Here is an 8,760-nt window from a genome sequence, read left to right as displayed (position 1 = left end):
AATGTGTGGTATACTCCTGAATATGTCATTGACTGTAGTGGAATCATGTAAATGTTGTAAATTTTAAATGATTTTGTTTATGGAAGAGAAATTTCTTAAAAAATGGGATTTTATGCAACCCTGACAACTTAGAGGTTCTTTGTCATTACCATTGCCCCCTTTATTAGCTTCTACCTATTTAGTCCCAGTTTGGGACCAATTTTGCATCCTAGATGTTTGGTTACCATTTTTGTCCCAACTTCGACTCTTGTTAGTCCTTTGAAACTATTTAGATAACCCAAATTTCCCACTCTTTAATCCATGTTTCATTTTATGTATTTTCTTTCATAACTAAGATTTTTTAGTTTCATTTCTCTATCTTGCCTACCAATAACAAACCCGATATTTTATGATTACCTTGTCTATATTCTTTGGATTATTGTATTCTATTCTTTCCTTAAATGAAAGTGGAAGACAACTCAGAAAACAATGTACTTTTCTCTTTGCATCTATAAGGTATGACACATAGTGAAATAAATGGGTAAACTTTTTTGTGAGTTCGTTCATCGGCATTTGTCCCAACATTAATGCATGAAATTATTTAACTTTGTCATCAAGGTAACATTTAATTAAATAATTCCCCTTAAAAAATCTCTAGAATTCTTCCCAGTTAACCTCCTTTATTTATAAATTATGGACGATCCTCATTTCCTCCCACCATAAAGGGGCTTTTCATTGAAATTGATAAGTGGTCATATTAGCCTTTAGCTCTGTCTACAAACCATATACATGGAAATTTCTATTAATATTCAACAACCAAGCTTCAAATTCTTCTTCTATTTCCCCATTGAAAGTCGTGGATCTAATTTTCTGGAATTGCCGATGAAGTTCTACCTTTGGCATCTTTCATATGCTAGTCGACAATTTTGATGAACTATGCTCATCCGCTTTAGTGACTTTTTCATCTCTACTTTATTCTACTTATTCTACAGTTTTATGTTGGATATTTCCTCGATTTTCTTGATCCCTTATTTTTGGGTTTTGACTTACCAGTTAAATTTCGATTAGTTGTTCCTATTCTACATTTGTTTTAAGTAATTTCTTATGCCCTGCACAGAAATTGATCAATTCGTTCTATAGATTCCTCATCATATCTAATAATTTCTTGGTAGGAAATTGTGTTTGATTCCCCAAGTGTACATATAGTTCTTATTCTCCATTAAGTATATCCTATATTTCAACCATTATTCTTATTTTGTATAGTACATCTACTGCTTGTTCTATCTCTTGTTTTTGTATACATAGTCATTAATTGATCAGTGAAAATGTAGCCAACTCAAGCACCACAATATTATAACCTATCTCTAATACCAACAGTAACATCATCCCCTTGAAGTGTTAAATTACTACAGTGAAATTTTGATAATAAACATAGCATAATTTTTTTTTAGACCTTGTACTCCATAACCACTTGCTCTCTTAATATTTTTCTGTTTGTCTTTTTTCATGGTTGGTACTCCAATTATATAACAAGTTTTAGATTCATGAGATATTAAAACTTGTTAATGGGACAAATAGATGAGTAATAACTCAAACCACTCTTATACTTTCCACAACAAGAATCCTTTCGCATATCCATTTACCTACCTACTTGGCCTATAATTTGAATCGTTCATTGTATGGATGACAATGCTTATTGTAGTATAGGATAACTCTAGACACTATGGCCTTGACCACTTGGTATATATCTATCTATCTATCTATCTTTCTAACAACATATATATATATATATATATATATATATATATATATATATATATATATAGATATAGATATAGATATAGATATAGATATAGATATAGATATAGATATATATATATATATATATATATATATATATATAGCTATATATATATAGCTATATATATATAGCTATATATATATATATATAGATATATATATGTGTGTGTGTGTGTGTGTGTATGTATATGTATATGTATATCATACCAAAATGCAACCATTTAATAGTGTTAATCCTCAACTTGGGGTTTATAGAGTGAATTCTCTTACTATAAATTTAAATGTTTGATCATGTCAATTAAATTGCTCATATTATGTGTTTTTATATAATCTATGTTATACTAGTCACTGCACACATTGTTATGTCATTACAAACACATTTAGGTACGAAAGGTGGCATATGTAGTTGTTCCTTCATGGTGCTTGTGTTAGCTATCATCTCTAATGATTGATATTTAATCATACCTTTCAATGATGGGGATCCACTGGGAATAGGCTTGTGTAACCACCCTAACCTAGTCCCTGTCATGCCTCTCAGTGTTCCTGAAACTTCTTGGAAAGATTTCTCTGCGAGTGCTCTGATTCTACTGCAAACCCTAATGGTTTCTCCCCTGGAATTTAATGAAAATTGGTGCATTCTAAATGGTGGACGTTATTAGGGTCCTATAATTTATAGGATCATATGATGATGAACTGTTGATTTTTTATGTTATGTGATGGTGTAAATAATACTCCATTTTGAAAATTATTTCCAATGAAAAATAGAAAAAGAAAAAGAGAAAAAAAATGAAAAGGGGATATAAAAAAAGAAGGTATATATATGTGAATAAAAAAAAGAAAAGAAAAAACACAAAAATAGCCCCAGTAAGTGAGCTAGTTGAAATGCCACTTCAATAAAAAAATATTAGATATATATGTAACAAATAAAAAAATATGATGAAAACCCTTAGAAAAATAAATGTGTGTGTAGTTAATGTAAGTTTTGCATTAGATTATAAATAAGTGTGTTTAATGAGTTTAATCACATAGTGGAATCATGATTATATTACTTTTAATAACTCTATTTTGATTGTGATATTTTGTTGTTATGTAATAAAAGTCGTGCTTTAATTTAGGGTCATGACCTAACCTGCCCAGATCAACGATGTGCGATCACTTCGAACCCCCCCCCCCCCTCCCCCCACCCCTCTGACAGTTAATTGAGGATGGGGTCTGAAAAGAAGATTCTCCCATTACCACTTTTGTGATGTGGAACTTCGTGGTGGACTTCAAATGCACCCCCCCGAAATCATCTTCTCCCCCTAGCCACCTAATCAAAATCCATTAACCCCACTCTTGCCACATCCTGTCCCACCTCACTCCAATCTGGTCCCGCCACATGGCACGTGCCCTCTGACTTTGCTCCCACTCCGGTTGCATCCCTTACACATATCATTTAACCATTAAAGCACTCATTTAGGAGATATAATCATTTCTAAGTAACTAACTCGCTCCATTCAATGGATCAATATGTAACGGCAAATGATTTTGTTAATAAATAAAGAATAATCTCATTCAATTGGCCCTTCCTCTAGTATTCCAGTACACTGAATGACCCAAACCTCTTACTGGAACGAGTCAACAAATCAACTTTTCACCATTACCAAACAATCTCATTAGACCAAATTCTCGTGTAATCGCAACATTTTATTTCTTTCCTTTCCAACATGTCTTCTAAGGATAAACTGAAAGCCTCAGCAGAAAACCCCTTGTTGCCCCTTGTAATTTACTTAGACCACCAACCTCTAGTGGATCAACAATACAAAATCATTGAAACCAATTGTGAGTTTGAGCTCTACGAACACCACTATTGGCTAAAACAAAAATATGTTGATCTCAGTGATGAATTGGGCTTTTCAATCTCCTTCCCTACATCAATTCGCCTTTCGTCATACCCATCATTTTCCTGAATTTGTTTCATGGTGAAATTTTTGGTACATACACAGCCAAAGGGAAATTGTAGCATAGAAAAATGACATCCTTTTCACAACTACCCTTGACTCCATTTACCAAATGTTCCAGATCCAAAATTCAACCCCTCTGAAACCTTTTTTAGTAGATTCCCTCATGGAACTCTATAAAAACCTCACTTTCCCTCACAAAGGAAAAATCTTTGAAGCATTTCTGCCTAAGGATGTCCAATTTCTGAAGACAAATCCTCCTAATCCATCCTCCATGTTCCCTACAATGACAAAATAAATTATCTCTATAGTTTCTTCTTTACTGTCCTATCAAAGAGATCAATGGGTTGATGAAGCCATCATAGGTTTCCTATCAGTATTTTAAATAAAATAAAAGCCTGCAATCGTTTTTAATGACAGTGGATTCTTAGTAGATGTCATTCCTAAGAAATTCCTTAAGTTTTCTACAGAAGGAGTCTTCAAACATGCCTCAATTTTAGTGTACCTATTCTTATTCCATGAGGAAAACATATTTGAATTTCCATTTCAAAATTTGGATGATCAGGGAAATGCACAATCTTGGATTCAATGGACTTCCTTGGTAAGAAAGCAGACCAGTGAATTCACCTTCAATGATTATGTAGACCAATTTTTGTATACAATTTCTTGCCTACTTAACAATGATGCTGAACCTAGAATTGGACCTGGGATAAAGAGAATTTTACACCTCAGTGATAAAAAAAAAAAAAGGTGACTGGTACCTGTATCAAAATTACACTGAGATCAGAGTGTATGGGTGTGAATTCTCTCCTTATAAATTGCCTAAATTTGTTCCAATAAGAATATTTGCATTAGAGTATATTAGGAAAATATTCAATATCGATGATCTACACTTTGTAATATCCAAGAGAAAATCTCAGTTCAAGAAAAAAGCACACATTGGGCCTTTCATTTGCAATACCATGACAATAGGAAAAGAAGTATAATTTCTGCTCAAACAGATGAAGTTTAAACTTAGTTTGACTTGGTAATTTGATCCTTTGGGAATAATATCAAAGTCAAGAGTAGAGCAGAAAAATACTCCCTACATTCATACTCCCAGAACTGAAATTGAGCCATATAGGAATCACGATCAATGGCAAGAAAACACATTACATGAGGCAAAATAATAGTTACTCTCTACAATGACATCATAGACACCAGTGCCCTAGGAAAACAGGATAAAATGACAAGGGAGGATTTTTCCCCTTCAATCATTGAAATTTAGGGGAAATAATTTCAAATATATAATAAGAGGTAGAAAACCAATCTCGTAAAAGCGTTTTCATAGGAAGAAAATGTACAGTCTTCAATAGTTTTGACAGGCCTTTATACATCTACGTTCCCTCGCATTGAAGAAATTTTCATAGTATTACCATCATCTTCAATCAAGGTAATTGGTTCATGATGAAGTTGAACCAAGTATATTTTCTATGTATAAGGAGATAAAGAAGAGAAATGAACTCCTGAAAGAAACCACCTATTCTCATTTTTGGAATCAAACAACTTCATCTCAGCACAAACTTCTCTCTTCTTTTGAGACCGAGGAAGGGAAAATGCATATATCTTTCTTAGAATATCATGTTCCTTTTCCTAAAACTGTAGATGAATATAGAAAGTCCATTTTTTCTTTCAACATTGATCAAATCCGTCATATTGATCAGATGGATTTGCACATGAAAACATGTGTTATGTTGTATTCCACCTTGACAAACTAAGAAATGGTTGCCTCCACTCTTCAAGAATCATTCAAAAACATTGAGTCTCAATTGAAATTGTAGAAAATATCTTATTAGGTAAAGACACTAACATAAAGTCTTTAGAGGATTTAGTAATTAAATTGGGATATGATCCCAGTAATGTAAAACTTGTTGAGGATATCATTAAAATAAAAAATGTTGAAATAGCAACCCTGAAAAATAAAATCAAACTTTTGTCGATTGAACATCCACGGACAAATGAATTTGGCCAACTAGAGAAGGAGAAAGAAGATATGTTTAAAATTATCATTTGGAAGAATGGGTAGATTAAACAAATGGAGACTGAAATCGAGAAGTTTCTAAAAGAGAAAGAATAGCCAACTAACTTAACATTCATTCCTCTAATAGCAATTCCAATTGTAGGTACATCAATAATAGGGGCTTCAACTTCAACATCTACTACAAAAAAGACACAGTCTACAGATACATCAAGAGAATTAATTAAATCTATGAAAGACATTTCTATTAAAGGCCAAGCGATTGAGAAGATAAAAGTTGAAATTAAAAACCCTCAAGAACTAAAATTAAAGATTGACAATGTGTATGTGGGAGAGCTTCAAAAGAATCACATGTTGACTTAGAGAATTGAAAAGTTAGAGAATGAATCTACGATGGTCTAGACAATTGTACAGGAAAAGGAGAACATTTGGGTGCAAATCAGTGAAGTTATGATTGAAATTTGGCTTTCTCTCGAAGTAATTTTCGAGCAGGAGGAATTGGTACAGAGATCAAAAGAGTTCATAGAAGAGATATAGGAAAACTTGGGTCAGAAACTAGGTGAAGCCATTTCCTTAATAATATTTTTTAATTCAACGACGAAGGAAGAACTCAAGGAATATGAGATCACTAGCAAAATTGAAACAATACATGAGATAATAATAATTCTTACAAAAAGGAATTTAATGTTGCAGTTAGAGAATAAATGTCACAATTTGGAGTCTAGCATTCAAAAATTCTAGAAGATGTTCATCATACTACACCAGAAGGGGATTGCAGGTTTGAAGGGAATTGGAGATACATTAGTTCAGCTAGAGGATTATCAACAAAAGTTATACTCAATAACCAGAGGTAGATAAAAAATTTCCACCATAAAAGGAACCATTATAGCTAAAGCTTTCATGCAAGGTTTGAAATTCTAGATACTGATCAAGCATGAAATAAGACATATGTTTTTTGTTAATCCTACCTTCCAGAAATATATTGAGGTGGATGAGACCTATAGGAAGTTAATTAAATTATCCACCCCAGCTGAATACATATGGGATAAACTTTGTCAAATTACTGAGTAAAATAGGTATTCATGTTTAGCAATAAAACAATAGTTTTCTCAGGCTGAGTCATAAGGAGAAATCGTCAAATTCAGTGCCAAAGCTTTAGTATTTTTAGTTTTCCTATATTCCTGTACTATTTTTGTAAATAGTTTTTAGGATAGATTGTAAGGAAAATATTGATATTTTAAATCAAGATATTTTGATTAATTTGTATAAATACTTCATTATTTGAAGAAAAAAGGGTTGAAACTCTTATGAAGAAAGAAAATCCTTGATGTAAATTTGTGCATGTAGTAAAGTGATCATTTGAATTAAGACAGAAAGTTTGTTCCGGGATTCTTGTGTCAGGCAATTCGTGAAGTTTCCTCTCTTGTAAAAATTTTATATTTCTAGTTTTCCATATGTTTTTCTATCTTTATTTTTTAAAGAAGATTAAGGGCTAAATTTGTTTAAATACACTCATCCATGCCTTATAAACAATATCTATGCTTTCACACCAATATAAATATAGAATTTGTCCTAGTATGCTCTATGTTTAATTAATTATAACATTTTCATGCCATTCATTCCATAAATTCTCTAAAGATCCAAAAACCTCCCTACCTTTCCCTATACATTTGTTCTTTAATTCTTGTATTTGATCACCCAAGACTCATTGAATCCATTCCCAATGGGTTGTCCTTGGAGTTTCAACCAAACCTTTAAATAAACCAAACTCAGAACTCATAAATAGCATAATATTTTAAATCAATAGATATAAATCATATAGAGAGATCCCTCTCTAGAGTTGGAAGGGCTATATCCCAACTTCCAATTTGTAGTTACCTCTTGATTTCTCTCACACTCTTGGGAATTACGGAGTGATAACATTTTGGTGACCATATTGGGGAATTCGGACAAATTTGATATAAATTTAGATTTTTCCCTGGTAAAAAAAATTATTTCAAAGATTAAAGGCTATTTCAAGTGTGTAGCTATGAAATAGATGTTATTAGGCGTGTTTTCCACCTAAATTTTGTACATATTTCTTTTTGTAAATAACTTATTGTAGATCTGGCTCCTAGAAATATATACATTGGAGCTAATCTAGATCCTAAACCACCAGAAATTGTAGATAATCCTAAAAAAATTGTCAAAAAGAAGAATTTTGGTGAGAGCCAAGCAAGTAATAATCCATTTCCCATACTTAATTCTCTCCCTGAATGTTTTGTAACTGTAGAGGATATTGAATTTGATTTACCTTTTGAGCATAGCATTTTTCATACTAAGTCAGATAACTTTGTACCTGAGATAATTTTTTATGAAAGTATTTTGAAACAGTATACCTTAAAGCATCAACCTCTAAATCCAAACTATGTTGAAGACATTGTAAAACAATTTAATAATATTTAAGTTTTGGTGATCGAATTAGATTAGGATATGCAAAAATCTCTTATTCACCAATCACCTAAACCTTCACCTTCTTCTTCTATTGCCTCATCCCTAACCCCACCAGTGATTCCCCATATTATTAATTCCCCTCCAATAATTCCTTCCATTACCACTGTACCCATTTCATACTATCCCTACCACCACTACGTCAACTCAACAAAGTACAATCCCACCCCCTTTAATACCTCGCATATCCATACGTATTTTTGTTTCATCATCTTCTCATTCTGAATTACCAATCATGGAAGCTTGTTATTCCCCCTGGTCCTACCTGGAAAACTTGAATCAATGCCACATTATTATCATAGCTGAATACCTTAATTTGACAACATAGGTCTAATCACTGTTCAACAACCTATAGACAATAAGAATGATTATTTATGTTTTCAAGAAATTTATGATGATGATGTGAAAATGAGACTACTTTCCCAAAGTCTCATGGGAGGAGTTCAGAAATGGTTTAAAGCATTTCCAGCTGCCTCTATCCTAGATTTGGCACAATCTCACCAAAATTTCCTTAGAAGATATGAAGTAAAGAAG

Source organism: Pinus tabuliformis, chromosome J (genome assembly GCF_031772625.1).
Source record: "Pinus tabuliformis cultivar Carrire ecotype Pingquan chromosome J, CPIR1, whole genome shotgun sequence".
In the NCBI taxonomy this organism is placed as follows: Eukaryota; Viridiplantae; Streptophyta; class Pinopsida; order Pinales; family Pinaceae; genus Pinus; species Pinus tabuliformis.
Note: the sequence above shows the minus strand (reverse complement) of the source record.